This window comes from Parasteatoda tepidariorum, chromosome 8 (assembly GCF_043381705.1).
Source record: "Parasteatoda tepidariorum isolate YZ-2023 chromosome 8, CAS_Ptep_4.0, whole genome shotgun sequence".
NCBI classification, from domain to species: domain Eukaryota; kingdom Metazoa; phylum Arthropoda; class Arachnida; order Araneae; family Theridiidae; genus Parasteatoda; species Parasteatoda tepidariorum.
Genome location: NC_092211.1, coordinates 67,075,682 through 67,093,568, shown reverse-complemented (window position 1 = coordinate 67,093,568; position 17,887 = coordinate 67,075,682). Strand labels below are relative to the sequence as shown.

Genomic DNA, 17,887 nt, shown 5'->3' with positions numbered 1-17,887 from the left:
TATAGCTAGATTAATGCCGACCGGACTGTGTAGAAGTCAGAGATCTGACCTCACATCAGAAAGGTCCTGGTTTCGAATCTCGGACAAGACATGGATGTTTTTTCATTCTCTGTACTATCTGTCCTTACTGTTGGAACAACATTGGCCCACCTAATATGGTGACCCTGAAAGAGGAGCCAACAAATCTGTCTTACTGATACTTGAATGACGAGTGTCAATTGGGTGGGCATTGGAAAAAAAACAATTTCATTAATTTATTATTAACCTGTAATTAAGGATTTATAAATAATAAAACTGAAATAAATAGTACTTGAATCAAATTAGGCGAAGTGTAGTTTATTGAAAATAATAAATTAACATTAATAAACATAGAAAGTAATTAAAATCACAGCTCCTAAAATAAATAAAAAAAAATTTGAATAATTTCAATTAATTTGAATAATAATGAAGAAAAATTTAATTTAAAAATGAAAAGGAATTTTCCAGTAATTAGTATTCCGATAATTATGGTTTGAAATAGGTAATCTTTAATCCACAAATGGAAAAGAAAAAAATAATGAACATTAAGTAAATTGATTATAATTGTAAGATGCGCGAATATAAGTATGAGCCCAAAATATCAGGAAGTTTAAAAAAAAAATAGGGGTTGGGGGTTAAGATTGAATTGAAAATAGGAAGGAAGTGCTATCTAAATCGATAGAACCAAATACTCTAGAATCATAAATAGGATGCAAATAAAAATTATTATTAATTAAATTAATTCGAATAGTAAGAAACGCAAATTAAAATGAACACCTTTTCAAAAAATAGGGGGGGAGGGGAATTAAATTGGAAAATGGAAGGAAAAATTAGACTTAAACAGATATTCCATAATTCATTAATGAAAAAAAAAACAAATAAAAGTCTGTGAAATTAAATAGAATAGCAAAATGCGCAAATTAAAATATCAATTGAATATTAGTAAGTTAAAAAAAAAATAGGAGGGGGCTATATCGTGAAATAGAAAGGAATTTCTTAGTGCAATAAAAGTAAAATATAAAATTGTTTCTAAGAATGATATTTTATTGAATGAAACTTATTTCTTCTATTTGTTCGTTTGTCGGAAGACGCCTGAAACCTTGACAAGTTTTATTATTCTTTTATTGTTTTACACTTTCTAAAATGAATGTTTGAGAAGAGAATATTTTCATCTTTTATTCTGGAATATTCCATTAGCCAGGAAGTTTTTGTTCACTAACTGTGAAAGCCTCTTAGAAGTTATTTCTTTATCTGATCTATTCAAATCGATGAAAAACGTTTTTGTAAAAATTCGAATAAAATTATTTTTGAAGCGTAACATTCAATTGATTAAATTTCAATTATTCAAATATTTTGCGTGATGGTCACCATCGATCCGTAATGACCACCCTTAAAATTGTTTTTCGAAGGCTCTGTCGTGTTATGATTTGATGTGTTTTTAGCACTTGTTATATCTTTTTACTGTTGTGATTCTGTAACAATTATTTTTAACTGTTAAGAAGCCTTTCTTTCTCCTTCAAATCTAGTCCAGCAGTGCCTAAAGAGTCGGTTCCCAGTAGAACACCGAAGCCGAGCATCACTGTCTGCGGTCAGTAAGCGAGTGGGTGACCACTTTGATCAAACTATGAAAGGACCGAGGTTGCTCGTTCAACTGTTCTACCGTAAAAAGCTCGACTTCACGCGCAGGTCGTCGGGCTATCAAAGCAGGAAAACCATCCCCTCTGCAGAGGATCAAAATTGCAATGGCATGTCTTCGGATAGGGATGTTTCCCAGACAGTCGCCAATAGACCATTGTGCAGCTCTAGGGCCACATAAATAAGGTACCTATCTACCTTCAAATCATAGCCCATTGTGCAGCAGCTCTAGTGCGACGTAAATTAACAACAACAACAACATCTACCTTCAAATCTGTCAAATAGAAGAAGACGGGGAAGGAAAATTTTAAATCTGCATTTAAACTTCTTCATTTAATTTTAGCAAATAAATTGATGATTGATATTTACTATGTTCGCGGAAATTTTCAATGCATGTAAAAAACAAGGAAGTCACTTTATATTCACCTAGAATTCGGGATATAAAGCGTGTGGTATTTTAGATTCTCTTTCGATTTTTTCTGACAAAATTATTCCTAGGAAGTTCCGAAAAAAGCAGTTTTTGATATGCAGTAAAATTGTATGTATTTGTTTCTTTTTAGCTTTTTTATAAATATCTTTGTTTCTGAGGAATTTACGTTATTAAAATTTTTAAGGTAGGTACTTTATTTACGTTGCACTGGAGCTGCACAATGGGCTATTGGCGACGGTCTGGGAAGCATGCCAGAGGATGATCCGAAGACATGCCATCGCAATTTTGATCCTCTGCAGAGGGGATGGCTCCCCTGCTTTGGTAGCCTGATGATCTGCACGCAAAGTCGAGGTCTTTATGGTAGAAATCTATGGGTAGAACAGTTTAACGGGGACCAATACCACAACCTCGGTCCCTTCGTAGACTGATACAAATGGTCACCCACCAGCTTACTGACCTCAGCCAGTGATGTTTGACTTCGGTGTTCTACTGGGAGCCGGGTCTTTACGATCAGGGACTACAATCCTCAAGCATCGTCTAAATCAGCTTTCATTATTTTAAAGTGCAATAAATGTGAAATTTTAAAAATCTAAAAACCGACAAATATATTGTTTTAAATGACTGAATTGAAGCCCTGAATCACGTATTTTTATTGCTTTAAAGTTTTAAATAAAATTCCATAGAAGTTCTAAAAATTATTAAGCTCTAATTTCTCCTCATTTAATTAAATGACTGAATGGAAACCCCGAATCACGTATTTTTATTGCTTTAAAGTTTTAAGTAAAATTCCATAGAAGTTCTAAAAATTATTAAGCTCTATTTCTCCTCATTTAATTAAGTGACCCCTGTTTACTCTAATATATTCATGTTTCTTAATGTCAAATATAATGGTAAGTTTCAACTTACCTTTTTCTACGGTGTTTTCTTGTTGTAGATAGATATTATGGAGATGAGGCGGTGGTATTACATCTTATTAATTCTGAATAAACATTTATTATTTTTAATCCACAATGTACAAAAGATGATTAATTTATTAAAAATGATAATGAATTTCTTTTATTAAAAAGTTAATAACAGTTGAAAGTTAATAACAGTTTATTGCGGAAAGACGCATCTTAAATCTTAATTCCAACCTCCAACTAACTTGAAAGTTTTGAGGGGAAAAAAAGTTATTATTTTTTTTCTGCGATCGCAATGCCATCTGCTGACAGTTTTTATGTGAGGGCTTAGGTCAACCCCTCTATTTCCCAGATTTTTTTTAAAGGTATTGTGCAGTCGAATAATGCTATCTCATCAAAAGTTTGTAAAGTACAAAAAAATGTGAGGAAAATAAAAATCAAAAATTTAAACTAAAACTCAAGATGACGAGAGCCTCTTAAGTTTAGCACATTTTTAGACAGAGCCCTCCATACCATCAGTTCTGAATGCATTGGAACACAACAAATATCTAAAGCCCTGATAACAATAAAGTCTAAATTTAAATTCACCGTAAATATATTAAAGTAAATTTATAATTCTGTCTAGTAGTAGGAATTTAAATAAATTATGCCATATAACGCACTTTTATATTAATACTATTAAAATGTATGTTCTCTTAGCAAAAGAATCAATTTCGGACATGCATGATCTTAACTGAGCCAATGTAACAAAAATAAATGAATAAATAACGTCGATATCTGTAGCAATTGTGGAGAGAGTAGAATTCGACAATGTCTACCTTCATCTATGAAAAGGTACCCCATCATGGAATCAAGTTAATATATCTTATATACTAGGGAATTGTATTTTTGTAGTGGTAGATACACTACAGTACTCCGCCTCCAGAATTATAGCTGTGATAGAATTCGATGAACGGATACCACTAGTTGATTCATTGATGCTTTGTGAGAAGCCGGTAGAGCTGTGCTAAGATCACCGTATGAGTGCTGATTGTGAGAGGTGTATTAAGTTCATGGTCGTGGTTGCTCCTGTGTTACTATTAGCAGTCAAGTGGTATACAGGTCGACGTTGTGTGTGATCGAGACTAAGTAGCAACAGCACGAGGTGGTCAATGTAGCAGTCACAAACAGTAAGTCAACTGTTCAATGTGGACCATCCATAGAAGTAGGCGTATTCAGATCGAAGTGGGCGTTACTGTCAAAATAGACGTGTTTAAACCGAAGTGGAAGTTTCCGTCAAGGTAGGCGTGTCCAAAGGCACATCACGTCCCCAGATCACCAATGTGGTGATGGTAGCTATGGACAATGTCAAACTTCATCTATGAAAAGGTACCCCACCATAGAATCGAGTTAATATCACGTCCGGGTCACCAAAGTGGAGAGAGTAGAATTCGACAATGTCAACCTTCATCTATGAAAAGGTACCCCATCATGGAATCAAGTTAATATATCTTATATACTAGAGAATTGTATTTGTAGTGGTAGATACATTACACAATAAAAATGATAGTATTAAGTATAAAAATAAGACAGTTACTTAATAATCTCTCTCTCTCTCTCCTTATATATNTAAACATAGAAAGTAATTAAAATCACAGCTCCTAAAATAAATAAAAAAAAATTTGAATAATTTCAATTAATTTGAATAATAATGAAGAAAAATTTAATTTAAAAATGAAAAGGAATTTTCCAGTAATTAGTATTCCGATAATTATGGTTTGAAATAGGTAATCTTTAATCCACAAATGGAAAAGAAAAAAATAATGAACATTAAGTAAATTGATTATAATTGTAAGATGCGCGAATATAAGTATGAGCCCAAAATATCAGGAAGTTTAAAAAAAAAATAGGGGTTGGGGGTTAAGATTGAATTGAAAATAGGAAGGAAGTGCTATCTAAATCGATAGAACCAAATACTCTAGAATCATAAATAGGATGCAAATAAAAATTATTATTAATTAAATTAATTCGAATAGTAAGAAACGCAAATTAAAATGAACACCTTTTCAAAAAATAGGGGGGGAGGGGAATTAAATTGGAAAATGGAAGGAAAAATTAGACTTAAACAGATATTCCATAATTCATTAATGAAAAAAAAAACAAATAAAAGTCTGTGAAATTAAATAGAATAGCAAAATGCGCAAATTAAAATATCAATTGAATATTAGTAAGTTAAAAAAAAAATAGGAGGGGGCTATATCGTGAAATAGAAAGGAATTTCTTAGTGCAATAAAAGTAAAAAATAAAATTGTTTCTAAGAATGATATTTTATTGAATGAAACTTATTTCTTCTATTTGTTCGTTTGTCGGAAGACGCCTGAAACCTTGACAAGTTTTATTATTCTTTTATTGTTTTACACTTTCTAAAATAAATGTTTGAGAAGAGAATATTTTCATCTTTTATTCTGGAACATTCCATTAGCCAGGAAGTTTTTGTTCACTAACTGTGAAAGCCTCTTAGAAGTTATTGCTTTATCTGATCTATTCAAATCGATGAAAAACGTTTTTGTAAAAAATTCGAATAAAAATATTTTTGAAACGTAACATTCAATTGATTAAATTTCAATTATTCAAATATTTTGCGTGATGGTCACCATCGATCTGTAATGACCACCCTTAAGATTGTTTTTCGGAGGCTCTGTCGTGTTATGAAAAAACTTTTTAACACTTGTTATATCTTTTTTACTGTTGTAATTCTATAACAATTATTTTTAACTGTTAAGAAGCCTTTCTCCTTTCTTCAAATCTAGTCCAGCAGTGATTGTAAAGACACGGTTCCCAGTAGAACACCGGAGTCAAGCATCACTGCCTGAGGTCAGTAAGCGGGTGGGTGACCGCTTTTATCAGACTGCGAAAGGACCGAGGTTGTGCGGTATTGGTCCTCGTTAAACTGTTCTACCGTAAAAAGCTCGACTTCACACGCAGGTCGTCGGGCTACCAAAGCAGGAGAGCCATCCCCTCTGCAGAGGATCAAAATTGCAATGGCATGTCTTCGGATAGGGATGTTTCCCAGTCAGTCACCAATAGCCCATTGTGCAGCTCTGGTGCAACATATATAAAGTATCTACCTACCTTCAAATCTGTCAAATGGAAGAAGATGGGGAAGGAAAATTCCAAATCTGCATTTAAACTTCCTCATTTAATTTTAGCAAATAAATTGAAGATTGATATTTACGATATTCGCGGTAATTTCCAATGAATGTAAAAAGCAAGGAAGTCACTTAATATTCACCTGGAATTTGGGATATAAAGTGTGTAGTATTTTAGATCTCTTTCAATTTTTTTGAACAAAATTATTCCTAAAAAGTTCTACAAACAGCAGTTTTTGATAGGTAGCTAGATAGTATATATTTGTTTCTTTTTAGATTTTATATAAATATTTTTGTTTCTGTGGAATTTACGTTATTAAAATTTTTAAGGTAGGTACTTTATTTACGTCGCACTAGAGCTGCACAATGGGCGATTGGCGACGGCCTGGGAAGCATCCCAGAGGATGATCCGAAGACATGCCATCGCAATTTTGATCCTCTGCAGAGGGGGTGACTCCCCTGCTTTGGTACCCCGATGATCTGCACGCGAAGTCGAGAACTTTATGGTAGAACAGTTTAACGGGGACAAATACCGCCCAACCTCGGTCCCCTCGTAGTCTGATACAAATGGTCAACCACCCGCTTACTGACCTCAGCCAGTGATGCTTGACTACGGTGTTCTACTGGAAACCGTGTCTTTAAGATCAGTTCACTGCGGGACTACAATCCTCAAGCATTGTCTAAATCAGTTTTCATTATTTTAAAGTGCAATAAATTTGAAATTTTGAAAACCTAAAAACCGACAAATATGTAGTTTTAAATGACTGAATTGAAACCCTGAATCACGTATTTTTATTGCTTTAAAGTTTTAAATAAAATTCCATAGAAGTTCTAAAAATTATTAAGCTCTAATATCTCGTCATTTAATTAAGCGATCCCTGTTCACTCTAATATATTCATGTTTCTTCATGTCAAAGATAATGGTAAGTTTCAACTTACCTTTTTCTATGGACAGCCGTGTTTTCTTGTTGTGGATAGATATTATGGAGATGAGGCGGTGGTATTACTTACATCTTATTAATTCTGAATAAACATTTATTATTTTTAATCTACAATGTATAAAAGATGATTAATTTATAAAAAATGATAATGAATTTCGTTTATTAAAAAGTTTATTGCGGAAAGACGCATCTTAAATCTTAATTCCAACCTCCAACTAATTTGAAAGTTTTGAGGGGGAAAAAAGTTATTATTTTTTCTCTGCTATCGCAGCGCCATCTGCTGAAAATTTTTAGTGTATGAGATTGGGTCAACCCTTTTATTTTCCAGTTTTTTTTTTTTTAAAGGTATTGTGCTTGTCGAATAATGCTATATCATCAAAAGTTTATAAAGTACAAAAAAATGTGAAGAAAATCAAAATCAAAAATTTAAACTAAAACTCAAGATGACAAGAGCCTCTTAAGTTAGCACATTTTTAGACAGAGCCCCTCATACCATCAGTTCTGAATACATTGAAATACAACACCCTGATAACAATAAAGTCTAAATTTAATTCACATAATCTACTCTCGGCATAATATGCTTAATAAATATGCTCTCGGAAATTCTGCATTCAGAATGCATAAGAACATTAAATGAATAAAGAATCATATTAAATACATTTATTTTTAAGAAATTTGAGTATAAAGGCTCATAATTTCACTTCCTCATTAAAAAACGAAAATTTTATGTGCTCACTCTCCGAAACAGTTGAGTACAGACACAATAACTACAACTTTACGAACTAAAAACTGCGTGCCAGGACATTGCTCGAGCGAAATGAATACTTATCTTAATGAGGCTTTTAGTATTCATTTGTAAAAGAGGCGGCAAGGGTTTTAACAACATGTTTTGTATGATGTTAAACAAATCGTAAATAATCTTCAAGATAAGGAGTTAGCCCTTTCTATTCTGTTTCCTAATTGCTCCGTTAAAACTAAAAGCACTTAATAAATTAAAAAGGCTTTGTTTTATGAAAGATTATTGTTTCGTATTTATGAGCGTGAAGGATGATTTAAGAAGTAATATTTTGTATTTAAAATTTTAAAATTTAGTTTTTTTTTGTGACATTGAGAAAACAATATTTTTTGAAATTATTGAATTTGTGCATAAATAAATATACGTTATTAAACCGTTATTTCAATTCTAATGAAGTGAATCAAAATTATTTTGCGCGTGATTATAAAATGTGCTGATCCAAAGATAACTCCATGCGCCAAATAGTTTGTTTATTATCTATTATATCTTATTAATTTATTTAAAAATACCCGAAAAATTTTTTTAAATTGTAAGGTTTACAAATTTTTATATAATTTTAAAGAATGTATTTTTAAATGACAAAATACAAAACCTGAAAGTAATCGGTAGAATAATTTCTGAGTTATAGAATTTAAAAAAAAAGTTGCTTACTTATATTTAAAAGTTTGAGAAAAAAGTAAATTTATTCCAAGAAAGAGCACTTTTATATCTGATATAGTAAGTTAAACTATCGTTTTTTTTTCGTTGTTGAATAATTAACCTATTTAAGTTTAGCTCCTAGAACCATTAAGATTGAGTCTTGGCTTAAAATTTGTAAATGAATGTAAAACTGTACTTGTTTTACACCGATTTTGAATTAAAAATATCATACGGCGCTAATTTAATCTCTGTTGGCAAAAATCGGAATTATTTTTTCTCTTTAAATTTGATTTTCCAGAATGTCTAGTGCAAACTTGTTACAGCAACTATCTTGTTATCAGGCTTTTAACACCTTTACTTTAATTATGGCTACTTTGGGCATTTTTTGTTCTGATGTATTTTTTAGCATATTTTAACCCCTAAATATGTTTTTACACAAACTTATAATTAGTTACATCATCAGTTATAAGCCAGAATAAAAGAACGGATAAACTCTTAGAAAAATCGGTGCTATGACAAACTAAAAAAGCGTGAAAATTTAAATAAACTTTAATTCGGTGATAAATTGAACCCATATTATTATTTTCGCAACTTTAATAAGCTTCTACTTCACCATATAAGGTCATTTAATCTTCAATCTTATATTTATGCTTCAAATTGCTTTCACAGAAAAAAATATATACTTCTTATAGCTTTAAGTTATTATTTCTTAATAAAAATAAGCAACAAAGCACATTTTTTCTAAATCGTAGAGCATGCAAATTTTGTGAAAGCTGGGAGCTAATTTAACGACAACAATAAAAAGAAATTATATACACTGCATTAATGTAGATTTTTTTTCATTGCCTCAATTTCAGACGACAACGGGTTTATACGTAAATATAAAATTTTTAAGAAATTACATATTTTTATTCGTTTTTGACATACGCCAGACTTTATGAAATCTCATGCATTCTTTTATACACCAAAGGTATTCTTTTTTATCGCCAAAGCTCCTCACTAAATTACAATGCAAATAACATTAACATCTTCATTAAATCAACGGCTTTTCATTTTGGAACATTTCGCGTGTCTAAAGCGGCGCGGGTCAAGAAAAATTCTCATTAGCATATTCTACGACCCTGAGCTCTTTCTAGCGGACTCCCAGGAATTATGAATGCAAATGAGATATAGCCCCGAAAACAAGCAGACTGTCGCTGGAAAATTGAATGCATAATCAGACGGTAATCTTCTAACTTAGGTTAAGTTCTGAAGATAAAAAAGGTGAAGGTCTTTGGGAAGATCTGCTTTCTCTTTTTGGATGAATTCACAGAATTGAGAACTGGAGACAGACAAATGCAGATGGATTAGGTGCATGGGTGACGTAAGCCGACAAGTTAAGCTACACAGAGACACATATTAACGTTGGTAAATGGAGATAGATTGGATCGTTGAACGTGTTTGGACTGATAAAAAAGAAAGAACTGGATGAGTTATTTTAGTCTTAAAAAAACAATGAATAAATTGTTATTAAGATATTGATGTAATCTGTACGGTCAATGTTTTAGGCAGGTTATAAATTATGCAAGTTGTGTTATCGTGCTGCGAACAAACGGAAGGAAGTAGAATTTTATTTATTATTTGTGTATAATAATAACGTATTCTGTTTGAGATAATTGAGAATTAACTCGTAGGCGTAACACGCCGCTTGAATTGCAGTAGTGAATTGATAATCATAGCATAATGGAAATGTTAGTTTACCTACTGTAAAAAATACTATTTTCTTTAAAATAATTGTGAATAAGTTGTAATTGTGAATAAATTGTAATTATAAAATTGTAATTAATTAAGATATTGTTGCTTCTATGCACTATTAAAATGAAATCTATTGAAATACACTTAAAATTATTCGGTCAATGTTTTAAGCAGGTTATAAATTAAGAAGGTTATGTTCTCGTATTCCAAACAATTGAAAAGAAGCTGAATTTCATTTACTATTTGTGTATAATAATGTGTAAACTGCTTGATCTAATTGTGAATAAGCTCGTTGGAGTAACACGTCTAATAGGGTGCGTAGCGTTTTTAAAAAGTGCTTAAATATGCTTTTTATATTTTCGTTTTTTAAAAGCCCTTAAAAGTGCTTTTCATTCAAATTTTTTTTGAACATTTCAAATTTTCAAAAACTTAGATTGAACATTTTTCATTAGGTACCAAATATTGTTCTTTGCGAAATTTTGGGAAATTTCTTTTTTAAAAAAAGTTTTTCTCTGTGTATATCTTGTTAAATTTTTAGCAGACTTTTTTTCAAATTTTAAAATTATAATTCTGTTATTAATTGAAATTGCTAAAATATTTTATTTTTATTTTCATTGAATATTTTTAACGTTATATTAAAAACACTTAAGATAACAAAATTAGCACTTAGATAAATCATCATCAGTGTTAGTGAACGGCAGCAAAAAAGGCGATTAGTCCCCTAATGCATTATAAATACTCAAGAATTCAATTAAAATATTTTATTTATTTATATTTCGATCAATAAACATGTCAGGACCGGGATAGCCTGGTTGGTAGGGCACTGGGCCCGTGTCCAAGAGGTCGTGGGTTCGATTCCCGCCGACCGAAGACTCCCCGTGTAGTAAATGGTGACTGATGTACGTTAAGTCTGTCGGGTCACAAAATCCTCCATGCTCCCGTAACAAATCCTACCTCTGAGGGTACTGATCCAGGAGTCTCCTTGTCTTCTGAAGTGGTTCAAAATTACAAGTCTATGGAGTTGAACATTAGTAGTCGTAAACCTAAAAAATGGGTTCAACGACGGATATAAAATATGAAAAATAAAATAAACACATCAATCCCAGCGATGGCTGGTAGCTACGAAATCCGCATCCGGCTTGCACTGACCACAGTCCTGACGTAAAATATCCTCAGTGGCAGACAGGATCATGGGTTAAAGTCCTCTTGCCGTCAAGCTAACCATGAGAGGTTTTTCTCTCCATGTAAAGTAATTGCGGGTTAGTTCCATCAAAAAGTCATCCATGAAGGCTAATTTCTCCCAATCCTGGAGTCCCCTTGTCTTCTGGATTGGGTTCAAAATTACAAGGCTACGGAGTTTAACATTGGTAATCGTTAGGATGGCTATTCAACAACGGTTATAAAAAATAAATAAATAAATAAAAACGTTGAAATATCTGTAAATGTTTTGTTAGTGACTGTAAAATGAACTTGGTATATTTATCAGTTTGCTTTCATTTACTTCCATAAAACCGCGCATCTTGAATCTCATTGAATATAAATATAAAAAGTTGGGTAAGTTGATACATATGTTATCTTTTTTCCCGTTATTTATTCATGCATTTTTATTTTCCTGAATCGAGCTTAGTCACATATAGGAATCCTGTCTATCTCTACCCATCCACAGATATTTCGTTAGCAAGTGAATACTTTATTGGATGAGGTTACCATGGTAACAGCATCGGGACAGCGTGATTAATTCCCTCTTTTCTTGTTTACATTCCTGGGAGCTATGAATTATTCTGTTCGCAAAATTGCATAACACCAATTCCGAAAATTCAGTTCATTCTATGAAAGTTATTAGATTAGTTTGGATACAATATATTCCTTGCCCCTTGGTGAATTAATTTGAAATAGGCAAAATAAATGGGAATTGCTTGTTAAACATTTTTTTTTTCTTTACTGCAAATTTCAGGCGAGGGTTTAGCAATCTTATTGACTTTTAGTTGGAAATGTAACATGACGCTAATACTTTTCTTTATTCGACAAAAAATGTTCTTAAGCGATTAGACTAAAACTACATACGTTCGGTGAAGGTTATTAGACGAGATTTTATAAAATTTATTTTTTGTCCTTGGTGACTGGCGAGTTAATTTTAAAATTATCTGGAGAAATAGGAATTACTTGTTAAACATTTTTGTCTTTTTTATTACATTTTTAAGAAAGGAGGTTTTTAGTAGTTTTATTGTTTTATATAATGGATGAAACTGTAGATGACGCAAATCTTTTTTTTTACCCACCAGGTAATTTCTTGAAATTATTAAATCAAAACTGTATACGTTCTATGAAGGTTATTATGTAACTTTTGATTCAATATATTATTTGCCCTTGGTGAATAAACTTTAATCAATCAAGAAAAATAAGAATTGATATGACAACATTTCGATCTCTTTAATCGCAAATTTCAGGAACAGGTTTAGTTAATTTTATTGTCGTCTATTATAGTTGAAACTGTAGATAATTCTAATATTTTTTTCGGAAAACAGAAAATTATTTAAAAAAAATTTGCTCCAGATTAAAATATTTTAATTTGTAAAGTAATTCTAAGAATAGCACAGCATATATAACATGCTTCATATTTCAGATCATGCTTAACATGCTTCATATTAACATACCTCATATTTCATGCTTCATATTTCAGAAAAAAATCAGTTAAATTTTAATGAATTCAATATTTTAAAAGTAATGAGTTTTTTTTTTCAAATAAAAAATTTTACAAAAATTTTTCTCTTGATCTTCTTATGCCACAAGAATGACCACCAGACTTTTACCAAAGGAATTTTCAGTTTGATCCATCAATTTACAAGAGTTTGTGCAAAATCTGATAGAATTTTGGCTTCTCCAACAATTCTTGAGCAAGAAAGAGGACAAAATATTACAAAGTGCGCATCGGCTTATAGCGGAAAATTTTGTGATATTATTGAAACCAAAGTAGAAACTATATTGAAACCAAAGGTAGTCATTTTGAAATTTTTTAAATATGTTATAGTTTGAAACTTTGACAATGATTTAATAATCGTTAAAATTTTGCTTACTACCTGCTTAAGTTATTTAATTCATGATACCCCGTAAAATCAAGAAAATCGGATTTAGAATGGAACGTATAGAAGCGACCACGAAGCGTTATCCAGAAATATATCACTTTTTTGAAGAATTAAAATAAAATAATGTTCTGATATGATCCAGACATGGCCTTAAGTCTAGGAATTTAATGTTTTCAAACAATGGTTTAAGAAAAAATTCTCTGAAAAGTTCATGTGATTTTAGCAGAATATTCAATATGAATTATTATCTCGACCATTGAGTTGAATTTCTTTTTTCATTACGTAACAGTTGGTCATATGAGGGCATGAGGTCTGGTGCCTATGGTGGAGGGGGTAAAACATCTTTATCAAGCATTAACAATGTTTGTCGAGTTGTTTAAGGTGAACATAGCTATGTATTGTGCTACTGAAACGTTTTTTTATTATTTACTACAAATCTTTCTTTTCGCTTTTTGCAGTCTTTAAATAGTCTAATTCGAATCCCATTGGCCGAAAAATCCCTGCGTATTAAATGGTGACTGGTGCCTGTTACATCTGTCAGGATCCCAAAATCTTCCAAGTTCCCATAACAAATCAATACTTCTGAGGATAATGAATTGGAATTCTCTGGTTCAGGTCAAAATTACGATCTGTGGATGAATGAATGGAGTATGATTGGATCCTCCCTGTAAAACGAGCAGTGATGTGTGGGTGGCTGAAGTCATATTCTTGGTCATAAATGGCACCACTGAAAAAAAAACAAGAAACGCATCTTCTGCAATAAAAATTCGCTTGGTTTCAAGCAGGCTTGCTGGTATGAGCAAGTGGAATAAGTAACAGCAACAAAGAGTCCAATTCGTAACAATGCTTTCCTGAGTTTTATTTTTCAGAATATGTATGCATGATATATTCGAATATTCATTCTGATATATCCATACTGTTCATGTAACACCTACCAAAAGTCGGCGCAAACCTTCCAAACAACCAACTAGAATATTACAACCGCATAATATATACCACATTGTAGCGCTAAGTTGTAGGACACTGATAAGAAGTTGTTAAGATACCGTAGGAGAATGCATGGGAAATTCTCTTTCATCGAGACAAGCAATTAAACATTTAGAGAGATGGAGGGTGTTCCGAGGTTATTGGAACAAACTTTAAGGGGAGATATGAGACATCATTAGGATTCTGAATTGCACGGCCATCGATGTTCGAAAACGCCATGGTGTGGCAGGGAGAAAAAACAAAGAGATACAAGACCGAGAATATCTGAAATACTTATTGGTCAAAGATCTTTGCTCGTGCTGCGATAGATGAAATGTGAAAATGTTTATAAAGATGTTCAAAGTGCTCACCATTGCTAGCGATGCATGCGTTACACCGTCGCTCCATGGATTGGCGGGCTCGCTTAGATACACCTGGATATTGCTGGATATCCACAACAGCGCAGACGACTCTTGCAACCAGATCCATTTCGGAATTCACAGGTGTTGTGTATACAGCACTTCTAAGTGCATCCCAAATAAAGAAATCCATGAACAACAACATTTAGCAGCAAATGAAGGCGTTTCCGACCCTGGGCTGCTATGAAAATCTGAATGTTCTCTCGTTAATTTAATCCAGGGAGGGGTCATGTGTGCTAAGGGGATAGAGCGCTCGCCTTCCAATAATATGCCCCAGGCTCGAATCTTAGCAATGGCTGATTGAATTTTTCATCCGGCTTGCATCGACCACAGTGCTGATGTAAAATATCCTCAGTGGTGGACGGATCATGAGTTAGAGTCCCGTTGCCGTTAAGCTAACCATGGGAGGCTTTCGTGGTTTTCCTCTCTATGTAACACAAACGCAGGTGAGCTCCAACAAAAAGTCCTCCTCGAAGGCAAATTTCTCCCTATACTTGATCCAGGAGTTCCTTTGTCTTCTGAATCAGGTTCAAAATTGCAAAACTATGGAGTTGAGCATTGGTAGTCTTAAACTCATGAAATTGAGTCGACTGTTCAACGACAGTTATAAAATAAAAATAATATAATCATGGGGCATCCTGTATAAGTTTAAGTAAATCTAGACCAAATTATGAAGTTTTAAACGTTGAATTTTTTTTTTCCTTTCCAAATATCAAAAGAAAAAAAAGAAAAAAACGAATGGATAACATAGAGGGGAAGCAATACTGCCCTAATTTACTTATAAACGTTGTCGGGAAATTTTTTTCTCGTCATTTGAAACTTCATGGTTTACTCAAGGTGTACCTGGACTCATATTTCTCTAATCTTTGATTTAAAATTGGAGGTAAAACTAAATTTTCTATGAAAAGTTTCTCCCGGGGGTTATTTGAAGAAGATGCTACAGAGTTGAAGAAATCCTTCTTGGCAAATCCTCTTACGCTTACATTAGTAATTTAAAGTACAGAAAAAATGAGCTTAAGCTAACCCTTCGATACAGAATTTTTATTATTAATGCTTTTTCCATTATTTTGTATTAGTTAAGGTCAAAATAAGTGAAAAATTGTTTTATTTAGCATTTGAATAATTTATGGTATGAAAACATCGGCGTCATTTTTTGCGTTAAAAGCAAAATCTTTCAAACACGGCTCATTTCCAGACAATAATTTTTCATCTTGGCACTTATTTAGATCTAAGAGAAACAGTTATTCATTGTTGAAATTTCTTTAGTTTACAAAATCCTTTATTGATATATTGTTGAATATAAATTAAAATAATTCAAACTCTTTTTTTTTAACTTATATTTTAGTACAAATATAATTCCGATAATCTAACAGATTGTTTTAGTTGCTACTAGAAATAATTTTATATTTAAAAATAATCAAAATATGTTTTTGCTTGCAATTTCTGCTTCAGAAAAAAATACACCGAAGAGCCATTACATTATGACCACCCTGCTAATAACATGTAGGACCACCTTTAGCCCTCAAAACTGCTAGCACCCGCCGTGGCATTGATTCCACAAGGTGCTGATAGGTAGTCTGAGGTATCTGGTACCAAGCGCTCACCAACTGGTCCTGCAATTCCCTCACATTGCGAGGGGGTCGCGTGACAGCACGAATTTGGTTTTCCAAGTAGGACCACAAATGCTCTATTGGATTAAGGTCAGGTGAATTTGGGGGCCAAGACATGACTTGAAAGTCACTGGAATGTTCCTCAAACCAATCCATGACGATTCGACCCTTATGACATGGTGCATTATCCTGTTGGTAAACACCATCCCCCGCAGGAAAAACTGTTGCCATGAATGGGTGAACCTGGTTTGCAACTATGTTCAAGTAGCTTACAGACGTCAGGGATTGTTCTATGAGGATTATGGATCCTAATGTGCCCCATGAAAACATTGTTCCTGGGTGAGAAACCATGAAAACCTGGCTCTTCTGTGCATATAAAAGGGACTCCGGTGTCCCATCTGCGTCAAAGGGGTTAAAGTAGAGCAAACCATTAAATGCTGAAGTTTGTTTTTTCAACATAGTAAAAATGCAAACAAATTATATCTAAGTTGCTTAGGATAACACAGCGGGAAATTTACTCTGCAATATTTTTGCATTTTGATACTATTTTGAAAACATGTTTTCTGCATTTGAAAATTCATTGTTTGCTGTAAGTTTAACTGAACTAATTTTTCTCTTTGCTTTGAATTGTAAATTACTTATGTTGGTGAAGCACACTTTGCTATGAATTGCCGGATCAAGAATCGGGAGAAACTAGCCTTTCGTGGAGGACCTTTTAATAGAACTAAACCGCATTTGCATCACATGGAGAGAAACACCACAAAAACTTTCCACGATTATTCCGAGAGCAAGGTCATTCTAACCTATGATTCGTCTTCCACTGGGGATATTATACGTCCCATTATGGTCGGTGCGAGCTGGGCAAAGAATTCATATCGACCAACCATCGTCGGGGATCGAACCCGGGTCACCTCATTGGGAGTTGGGTGCTCTATTCCCAGAGGCACTCTTTACTTTAGTAATCTTATTTCATTTTATAACCGTCTTTAAACGGCCGATGTTTCTGAATACTAATGCTTCAACTCCGAAGCATTGTAATTTTGAACCCAATCCAGAAGACAAGGAAACTCCTGGATCAAGTATGGACTCTTTGATGGAACTCCTGTAATTTTTGATGGAACTAACCCGCATTTACGTTACATCGAGAGGAACTCCACGAAAAATTCCCACAATTATCCCGACATCAATGGTGATTCTAACCCATGATCCGTCTATTACTGGGAATATTTTACGTCAGCACTGTGATCGGTGAGAGCCGGGTAAGGAATTCGTATCGACCAACCATCGCTTGGATTCGAACTCGGTTTCCTTTATTGGAAGGTGAGCGTTCTATCCACTTAGCCGCCACGGCTCTATTTGAGTAATTAAATTGAACGTAATTTAAATTAAATTAGGACCAGGAAGCATAAATTTGCATTCTCTTACTCTTCAAAAATAGGGGGTGAGGGCCGTCTTAGGATTTTTCTGCATATGTATCAGTTTAACTCAGAATAAATAAAAATTGGTCTGGATTCTAATATTTTCAACCACTATTCCACAATAATTCAACTGGAGAAAAAAAAATTTAGAATTTTTACTTATCAAACCAT

The 17,887-nt window shown here is 33.0% G+C and overlaps 1 protein-coding gene across 1 annotated transcript in view; it reads right to left on the bottom strand.

The window, feature by feature from the left end:
• Window positions 1–17,887, bottom strand: part of LOC107443599 (E3 ubiquitin-protein ligase MARCHF3-like) — a 100,378-nt gene that overhangs the window by 10,096 nt on the left and 72,395 nt on the right. The gene's annotated exons all lie outside the window — the stretch shown is intronic.